The 10,855-nt window shown below is 30.6% G+C and overlaps 1 pseudogene; it reads right to left on the bottom strand.

Annotated features, from left to right (window-relative positions):
- Window positions 1-2,109: 2,109 nt before the first annotated feature.
- Window positions 2,110-6,856, bottom strand: LOC120082409 (annotated as a pseudogene).
- Window positions 6,857-10,855: the final 3,999 nt, after the last annotated feature.

Genomic DNA, 10,855 nt, shown 5'->3' on the forward strand with positions numbered 1-10,855 from the left:
TCTTTGAATAACCACGCGTCTGGATCGCTTCCGCTAAATACTGACATTTCTACTTTCTTGAATTTGCTTCGGTCGAAAATTGCATCTTCTCTAACAGCTTTCACCGAACTATGTGCTTTGCACACATTATGAGTATTCGATCTTTCTTCCTCTTCCATCATTTTTGCCTTTCCCTTGGCCATTTCCGTAACATAAAAAATGAGCATTTGGTGATGTTTCTCTGCTTGCAATCCCAAACTCTTAATGCTCTTCGCTAACGACGCCAAATTCTCCTCCATTGTTGGCAATTTCTGTAATTCGACTCGGAATTCCAAGATCTCTTGTTCTAGTAATTCCAGTTTCTCCTCAAAACGTTTCTGAACCATGCTTGCCCAGGTGATTGAAGTAAGAAAAATTCTTTGGATTTCAAGAAAAAAAAAAAAAGAAACAACTTTGCTGCCAATTGTTTGTTTGGTCAGAAGAGTCCTCCGACTATTCGGGTCTTGGATTAATGATCCTCCCATCTGGAAAGAAAAAAAGCTAATATTAATAGTAATTAATTAATAGTTACCAAGATCAAACCTCAATTTTTTAGACACAAAAATTTTGCGGAGACAGGATTTGAAGTCTCTGATGCTCTGATACCAATTTGTTAGGATATTGATTCTTGAAAGTCTTTATTAATGTAACAAGTTGGTTCAATCTTCGAGAAGAGCAATCAGACGATGAACGATTTCTTTATTAAATGATAAGAGTAAAACAATGACTAGATGATCGCTTATCAAATTCCCCATGATCATTACAAAACTCTATACGATCGTTTATAGTCTCTACACGATCGCTGAGTAACACTAGATGATCACCTACAAACACCCCGCGATCGCTTACAAGATACTATACGATCGCTTACTAACTACTACATGATTGCTTACCAAATGCTACACGATCGCCTACCAAATGCTACATGATCGCTTAGTAGAAGAAAACGATGGGCAACACACTACGATGACTTCTCCACGACAGAGACTTCCGAACTCCCACTCTCGAGAGCTCCCCTTCCTCACTCTTGATATTTCAGACTTCACTGCCCTCCTTTCCGGTTTCTTCCTTCTTTTTAAACCTCAACTTCTCCCAACAACATTGATAATAATCCTTAACCGATTCAACCACCGACTTTCCCTTTTCTCTTTTATTCTTTCTTTTTTGATATTGCAACATAATTAGAGACCTATCACCTCTAACTAAAATCTGACATGTTGTTTAAATTACGTCATTAATTTAAATTAATGATTGATAATTCTGAAAAAAAAGTTAATGATTGATAAATTTGAGACCATCTATAAATTTATATATGCCCTTGAATTAAATTAAAAGACAACAATTTACAAATCAAATTAGTGTCACTTGTTCATCGGGCAATGCAACTTGTCCCGTCAATTTATTTCACATGGTGATTGAACCGAAAACTAGGTTAGCCTAGGATTTAGTACAATAACTTGTGTCAAGTTTAAATAAAGTTTATGTAAAAAAAAAAAAGGTGATTAGACAAATTTCTAATTTTAAAAGATAATATTGAAAAATGTCTCAATCCAATTTTTAGGATTATTTAGATAGGGATGGTTTTGAAAGTTAATTGGGAAAAAGGGGTGGTTTTCAACTTACACTACAAGAAAATTATTTAATAGACCTTTGATACATTTTTTTTTTCAAAGATTATCTCAACTTTTGAAAACTGTCAAAATAGATTCCGTCGAAAAAACTTTTTCAAAGGGTTACTAACCTTCAAAAAGTATTATTTTTCAAAGATTAATTAACTCTCGAAAATTATTATTTTTCAAAGGTTATATATCTTTGATAATTGTTAAATTATTTATCAATAATTATCTATTATCAAGTAGTCTTTTTTGAAAGTTTTCATTATTTTTAAAGGCTTATCATGTTATTTTCAAAATTTTTAAAATCTTCATAAAAACTTATTTATCAACAATTGTATATCCTTCGAAAATTCCCTTAAAAATCTTTTAGCACATTTATTGACAAATCTTAGAAGGTTATTTTTACTAATTCATCTACATGTAATACCATGAATTACAAAGTATAAAAATATAATAGAAAAAATAAACAATGACATGGATGAAAAGTAAACTTATATTCATAAAAGTACACCAAACGACTATTGAAATTCTATAACATCAAATTACAATTGATCAACTAGAAGCAAATTTTTTACGCATCTCTACCATCATTTTTTGAAATCTATCCTCAAAACCATTTTCTAATTCGCTTATTTGACGCCTAAGTGGTTCTACCTCAACCTCTCTTTGTTGTTCAGATTCTCTTCTTTGTCGTTCAGATTCTTGAAGTTGTTGTTCGGACTCATTAAGACGATGCTTAAGATCGCGTATAATAGACGATGATCCAAACAACTCAGAAGGGGTAACACCTATTCCATAACCACGAACACGCTTGTGTTTCTCCGGTCCAAATACTAGTACGAAAATCTCATCCTCGTTCATGTCAAGTGTACCATCAATCACTTGAGAAGCATATAATTTAAGTTCCGACTACAAATACAAATTCACATATTATAATTCAAAACTAACACACATAAATTCAAATATTTACAACAAACAAACACGGTCTTTGTTAGAACCATAATATTTGATAGATTGAAATCTATATAACAAATAAATACATGTCTTTGAAACCCATTTCAGATTCACCAAATTCTAGGAATTCCATTTTCATTTCTTTCCTTTTATTGATCTGAATTGCATCATAAATCTATGGAATGTTAGATTTTGTGGAAGACCATAAGAAAAATTGAAACCAAAAAATAAAATAACAAGCAATTTTCCTAAGAAGTAGTGAAAGAAAATGGAAAGTAAAACAAATAAGATCTTGGAGAAGTTTTAAACCTCCATAATATAGAATGATCTTGGACTGCATCAGTTTGATCCAATTCCTAATCTTGAACTCTAAAATGACACTATAGTCTAAACTAACTATAATTTTTTATTAGTCTACAAGTTGAAAACTTAGAAACTACTAGTTTAAAATATTCATACTTCACAATGTTAAACATGGTAGGACAATGATATGAGTTTTCTATAGATAAGACTTTGTTTAATATGTTCTATAGCTCATCAGACAATAGTCTAAGAATTCTGAGGAAATAAGCTAGAGACTTCTTTAAATCAATCATTTCTAAAACAGAGCAACAAAGATGATAAATTAATGAACTTTACTCAAACTCTAACCAATAACATCACATCTATCCATTATTTTGTACTTACCATTTTCTTCTGTGTAGTTTCATTTACAGCCAATCCATTATTGCTCAAGTGAGTTAGCTCTCAAATTCTAATTCGACTCGGTTCTTCATTAGTGATTCGAACCTATTTAAGTGAAAATATTATATATTAGATAATTTGACTAAATTAAAAGAAGTTTATGTAATCTTTCATCTAATTACCACTTTTTCAACTCTTTTGTATACTTTGTGAACCACGTGTGATATACATTCAATTTAGAACGGTTCTTTTGGTTTCTTTTACACATCTTCTGTATTTTAAAAGTAGAGTATGAGCATCAATAAAAAAAAAAAAAAAAAAAACAATAAGTACAATTTTTTTATGTACAAAAAAAAGATATTAGAATACGACCTGATATTCAGTTGACTTCCACAACTTTGAAAAATATTCTGCATCTTCTCTTGTAATTCCTGGTGGATTATTTACTAAAGATTCTGCAACTGTATCATATTTATACAACCATTTTTCTTTAAACTGTATCTCTAATTATTTTAAGATCGGTGAATTTGAAGCAATACTGAAGCTTTTTTTCTACATCATTCAACAATCTATAAAATTGAGAAGCATTCTCATTAGGCTCTTCATCATAAACATGCTTATTTGATTCTCCTTTATCAATCCAATTATCCGTGTTAAAAATACCAAAATGATCCTCTAGTATTTCAAAAAACATCTTCATCATCAGTGTCATTATCATTTTCTCCTACTTCATAAGTAAAACTTTCTTCACCATGCATGGTCCATCTAGTGTAACTTGGAACTATTCCAAACATTAACAAATTTGCTTCAACATCATCTCGAGTCTTAAGTACTGCATGATTGCATCTATTACATGGATAAGATATTTGACTAGTCATTGCATGCATAAATGCAAAATCCGAAAAACTTCTAACTCTGTTTCTATATTCTTGCAATACTCGATTTCTAATTTGCATCCAACTTCTATCCATGTTATACACTTCTTTCTAAAAAGTGTGAGATTACCTGAACCAAATTAGTACTTTAAGCTAATTTACAATTCAAAGAATAAAAGACAGAGAATGACAATAAAAGAAAAGTAAATAATGTATTTAAAAGTAGTATAAAGATTATCATAATACAAATAGAGAATCATTCATTCTATTCTCTTTTTTTATACTTTTGGGTTGATGTTGGCAAAAGAGTGTTACTCTGCATTATACACTTTTATGCACTTCAAAATATGAAATAGTAAGAGAATAAAAATGGGGAAGATAGAGATTCAAGAAGTATTTTTACCTCAAAAAACCATCCACATTTAGCTAGATATTACTTTAAACAAATTATTACATCTAACAGCTTCAAATTATTACTTTAAACTAATTTACAATTCAAAGAATGAAGGAAGAGAATGACAATAAAAGAAAAGTAAATAATGTATTTAAAAGTAGTTTAAATAATATAAGTATTCCTCATGATTTTTCATTGTTATAAAAATGGTAGTATCTTGCTTTATTTATTTATTTTTGTTGTTGTATGTGTTAGGGGATGGTTTAGGGAACAAGAGAGATGTGATATATCTAGAATTTCACAAATAACCCTATTATCTTTGTCTAAAGTGTTGAAATAAAATGTGTTCTAAAGATACCTGTCATTAGTTTATTTCCTGAATAAGTCACGAGTCTATCACATTTTGGTACTGTGAACAACATTCTAAAGAAAAAGTTTACACCCACCTAGCTTGATATGTTCAGAAGAACTATCTTCAGACAGTTTATCGACATGGACTTGGTGTTCAATAGAACACTACTTCATCAACTGTTGATGAGAGGGAAGATGTACTAAGTTTCAACATGGGTGGTACGATCATCATATTCTCGAAAGGAAGAATTTTTATTGATGATTAGATCGTGGCAATCCCAAGAGGAGTGGTTGAAAACTGGGTATCATCTACATTTTGAGTAAACTACTTTGATCAGAATGTGGAACTACATCTTAACCAATTTGAGGATGAGTATTGGATTTTCTCATGCTTTTTAGGTATTATACACCTCTTATTTTCTCATGATTTTATAAAAATGGCAGTCTAATATTAGCTGTACTATAATTCCCCTGATTTCATCTCAACTCTGCTTAGAACAACATCATAACACAAATGAGATGCTATCTGATGTTCTATATTCCAAGCAAACTAGTCCATCGCAGTCCAGAATTATGGACAGACCCACTTAAGAAATGGCCATTGAAAAGACTGCAATACATCACCCTCACCACCCAGAAATCTAAGAAATAGATACAATCTACTTCACAACAGAAAAGGAAGAGAATCCTATGATGAACATAAAAGATGGAAAGATCCAATCTCAGGGGAAAAGCTTCATAAAAATCAAGAAATTGATGAACACAAAATATTTACCCGATCACAAACATAACACAAATAAGATCAAGGTAAAGAATGTTCAAGAACTCGAACCTTTGACCTCCTCGTCAGCATCATGATACTCCTGCTCATCTTCAGGCACAGGATCAAGTTCCACTTCCTCCCCAATAATACTCTTCACCGAGCTGCCGGTATCAGAATCTCCACCACCAGAACCAACCTTTTCATCCGGATACCTAACCACCACCACCGGACACGCACAATGGTGAACGCAGTAGTCAGTAACACTTCCAAGTCGGCCCTTCGTAATTCGCTTTGAGGCGCCAAATCCTCTGCTCCTCATGATAACAGCATTAAGCCCTAATCGTTCAACTTCGAGGCAGAGTCTTTCCTTCATGTCGTGGTCTTTGACTATGTGAATCTTGAAAGGAATATTAGCTTCCACTAGAGGTTGAGCCAAGTCACTAGCCTTGGTCGTCGTGAAGTTGTCGAAATCATCTTCCATCTTTCGTTGCGATTCTTCAGCGCTAACCTCATCGCTGCTGCTATTCCTTTGATGAAGGTCAACTGATCCCCAATCAGCTCCATAAAAAACACTAGTAGGTCGCACGTGAAGAAAAAACACCCTGGGACGGAGGTAGTTCTGAACAGCCCAGCGGACAGCGTATGTGCTTTAATCGCTTAAATCAACAGCAATTGCAATTCTCCGCTGAGAATCCAATGAATGACGCGGTGATAAAAAGGAGCCCGGAGACGACGGTTGGATTTGACCGACGGCATTAGGTTTCACGCCGTCGATAACAGTAGACTCCGACTCCGATCGTGAGGGTTGAAGACTCATACTGGGAAATTTGGAATTATGGTGTGATCGCCGGTTGATGGAAACTGAAATTCGATCGAAAACAGATTTTATACACCAGAAAATGGGAAATGAAGAACGGGAACTCGAAATGCAGAGGGAAAATGGAGAATTGAAGAACCAAAAACAATGTGCCTTTTTCATCAACCAAAAACAATGAACAACCACGATATAAATCACAATAATTGAGAATTGAAAGTGAGAATTGAACCATGCCTGAGGTTTTTTTTGTGTGTTCACAAACTCAGAGAGATTACCAATAGATGATGAAGAAAATGGCAAACTGTAGAATAGGTTCACGAACCCATAAAAATTAACCATGGAGGTTTTTTTGTTTTCTAAATTATTACAAATGCATATTTTTCTCAGAGGATTCTACTAACCTTTGATAAAATAAGTATTTCCAAAGGTATTTTAAGACCTTTGATAAATGTTAATATATATTTTTTATTAAAATAAATCTGATCTTTAATAATTTTATTAAGAATAAATTTTTTCAAATGTTTTCTGAAATCCTTTGATAAATGATAACATTGTTATATTTTTATTTCTCAAAGTTTTTTCCAATGCCTTCAATAAATGTATATTTTTCTCAAAGGTTTTTATTAACCTTCAATAAAATGTACATATTTTTCAAATGACTTATCAAAGCCTCCGATAAATGTATGTCTTTCTCAAAGGTTTTTATTAACCGTCAATAAAAATACATATTTCTCAAAGGTTTTTCCAATACCTTCAATAAATGTACATTTTTTTCGAATGTTTTTTATAGCCTCCGATAAAAGATTGTCGAAATAGCTTAATTTTCTTGTAGTGTTATATTGGAATGCCTTGAATTTGTAGTGTTATTGTTGCAACGCCCCCGAAACCTATTCAGAATTCGTATTTAGCATATTTAATTATTTGTAGTTATTTACGATTTTGACCTTAGGGTTTAAAGTAGTGCGCTATATAAACTCTCTAACCGCGCCATTTTGATGTAATTTTCTGAAAACATTCTCAGTTCTCCCTCTGCCCGTGGACGTAGCTAACACACCGTTAGTGAACTACATATATCTGTTTATCGATCTTCTCTATCTCTACGTTCTTTAAGGGGTGTTTTTTTTGTCCCCATCCGAATGTTTGTGAATATTTTATTATTTTTTAGCCCCGTACACTGCATTTAAAAAAAAATTAAATCGGTCAAAATACGTCTGTTGAACAGACGCATTTTGACATAGCACGCACACGTCAGAGTGAGTTGACAACTCACTTTGATGCGCCGCAGTCAGAATGCGTTTGTTTCTTGCCAAATTTGGCATTTCCCCCCGTTTTAGCATAAAAAATCCCGTATTTTACCTTCATTCTATCGTTTTCATCTTCTCATTTCACAAATTTCTCTTCCTTTACCGATTTCATCTTCTCCTTCACAGATTTCATCCTCCTTCACCGATTTCATCTTCTCCTTCACCGAAACCTTCATTTCATCCTCCCCTTCATCATCGAAGCCCTCATTTCATCTTCATCCAAAACAAAATTTCCTTCATTTCTTCCACATTTTTTATTTATTTTCAAATACCGATCATTTTCTACCTTCGTTTGTTTCAGTGTAGTATTTTATTTGGTAAGTTGATTTATTTTTGTTATTTAACTTTGAATTAAGTTTTTGATAATTTTTACTGATTTTTTTAATGTTTATTTTGTTTACAGTGGATATTATTCTAAGTTTTATTGGTAAGTTGGAATACTTGGTAAGGTGCAAAGTATTTTTGGCAGTATGCAATATTTTTCTTTTAATAAGTCGATATATTTTTTACCGTTAATATATATTTTTTACAGTGTGCAATATCTGTATGTATGTTGATATATTTAATAAGTCGATATATTCTCTGTTATTACTTTTCTGGTTGGTATTTGGTTGATATTTAGATTTTTTAAATATAACATCATAGTCTCAAATTATTTATGTTTAAACATATAAAAAAGTCATTAATAAAAAAAAATTAATGTTCTTAATGGAAAAAGAAATAAATCTAAAAATAGGTTGAAAGAAAATTTTAACGAAATCTAAAAATAGGTATTTAAATATGTTCTTGATGAAAAAAATAAATCTTTTTAAATGTAAAATTTATATTTAAATCTTTTTTCATTTTACCAAAATTTTAAAATTTTATAGTAATTTTTAATGTAAAATTAAGAATATGTGGAGAAAAGAATAGTGATATTATTTAAAAAAAATATTACATAGTAAAAATAATGGTTGTTTTTTTCATACTTTTAGTAAAAATAATCTAGCACAAATTTTTAAAAATAAAAAATTATCCTTAATTCACGTTGAAAGAAAATTTTAACGGAATCTAAAAATAGGTATTTAAATATGGTCTTAATGGAAAAATAAATCTTTTTAAATGTAAAAGTTATATAAAAGTTTTATTTAAATAGTGATATTTTAAAAAATAGTGATATTATTTTATTTTGTGGAGAAAAGAAAAAAAACATATAAAAAAGTTAACAGGTAAGAGTTTAGAAATATTAAAAAAGTTATTAATAAAAATAATATAATATGTTCCTAATGGCTATTAATGTAAAATTATTAATATGTTCCTAATGTCTATTATTTGTGCTAAATTTGTAGAATACAATTGGTGTTGTACATTTAACTAAGCAAATAAATAACTAAGCGGTCGTATAGATAAATTTGTGCTAAAATTACATATTGTACAATATAATTGGTGTTGTACAGAATATAATTGGTGCAAAAATTGGTGCTAAAATTACAATTGATGTGTAAATCAAACATATCCAGATCAATATTCAGTCGTTGGAACATCATACTCACTAATTCACTTACTGTTATATCATTTCTGACTTTCAAACCTTTCATATGACCACCAACATAATTTCTTCTTGACTCATCCCAATCCCCACCAAAATCGTACAAAGATGTGAAGTAGAGCCATTGATCTATAATTGGATAAACAAATCATCGATAGGTGAATGATCGTGTATAAATTACTAAGCGATCGTGTATAAATTACTAAGTGATCGTGTATAATTTACTAAACGATCTTGTTCAACAGACACATTAATGCAGCATACGGGGAAAAAAATAAAATATTCCTGAATTATTGGTTTAATTTTTTTTAATGCGGCGTACGAGTAAAAAAATAATAAAATATTATCGAATGCGTGTCTTCAAGAGGCACATTCGGATGGGGACAAAAGAACTACCCCTTTTCCCTAAATAAGTTGAAAACCACCCATTTTCCCCATTAATTTTCAAAACCACCCCTATCTAAATAACCCCAATTTTTATCTAAAAAATGTCTAAACGTATAATATATAAATGAAATGCACTGGAATTATTTAAAAATGTGAACATATGTACTTTTTTTTGCCAACCAATAGAATTAAATAATATTTAAATGCAAAATCTAATTAAAAAATTCAAACCTACCTTAAATAAAGGAAAACACAAAATATAAAGATGACTTTTCATATATAGAAAAATAAACTAAACTATTTACAAAACATAGCAAAATCTAACAAATTTGGTTGAAACCAACTATAGCTAGTGAAATACCAAGAAAGCCCAGCCCACACCAAAAAATCATGCCGGCACATGATGAAGGAGTAATATAACATAGAACGGAAGACCTCAGAATCAATAAGCACTTAAACTACATTAAATTTGAGTTTAAAACATATTATTCATATGACATTCATAAAAGGGTTTGAAACACATATTACCTTTGAGGATCTTTTTCATGAATTCAGCAGAATTTCATCAAGATTGAGCTTGAATCTTCAAGATGACCACCACCAAGATCTTCTGCACTATGCACAAGAAGGAATGTGTGGTTAAACACTTAAATCAAGTTGAATTGAGGATGAACTAGTGAAGGTTGAGTAGGATTTTCAGATTTTTCACTTGAGCAAGTAAACTCAGATAAATCCATAATCTTTTTGCATGGAGCTTCTATATATATAGATAGAAATCATGCAAACCAATAGGGTTGCATGGATGTCACCACCTACTTGGTGATTATTACATAATTCAATTGGATTTTGGAGAAAATCCATTAAAATGAAGTTACTGGATTTTTCCCAAAATTTGGAAAAATCTACTAACATGATTTCAAATCAATATTTCATTTTATTTTAAAATTAGTTTTATATAATTAATTTAAATAAAACTAATTTTAATTTCTAATTTTTAATTAAACTTTTTAATTAAAAGAATATTTATTTAATATCTTAATATTAAATTAAATAAAACACCAAGTTCACGGATATAAATCAGTTTCATATTTAAATCATAATTTAAAAATTAATTGATTTTTCAATTTCGTTTAATTTCAATTAAATTAAACATTTTAACTGTAT

The sequence above is a fragment of the Benincasa hispida genome, chromosome 8, assembly GCF_009727055.1.
Source record: "Benincasa hispida cultivar B227 chromosome 8, ASM972705v1, whole genome shotgun sequence".
NCBI classification, from domain to species: Eukaryota; Viridiplantae; Streptophyta; class Magnoliopsida; order Cucurbitales; family Cucurbitaceae; genus Benincasa; species Benincasa hispida.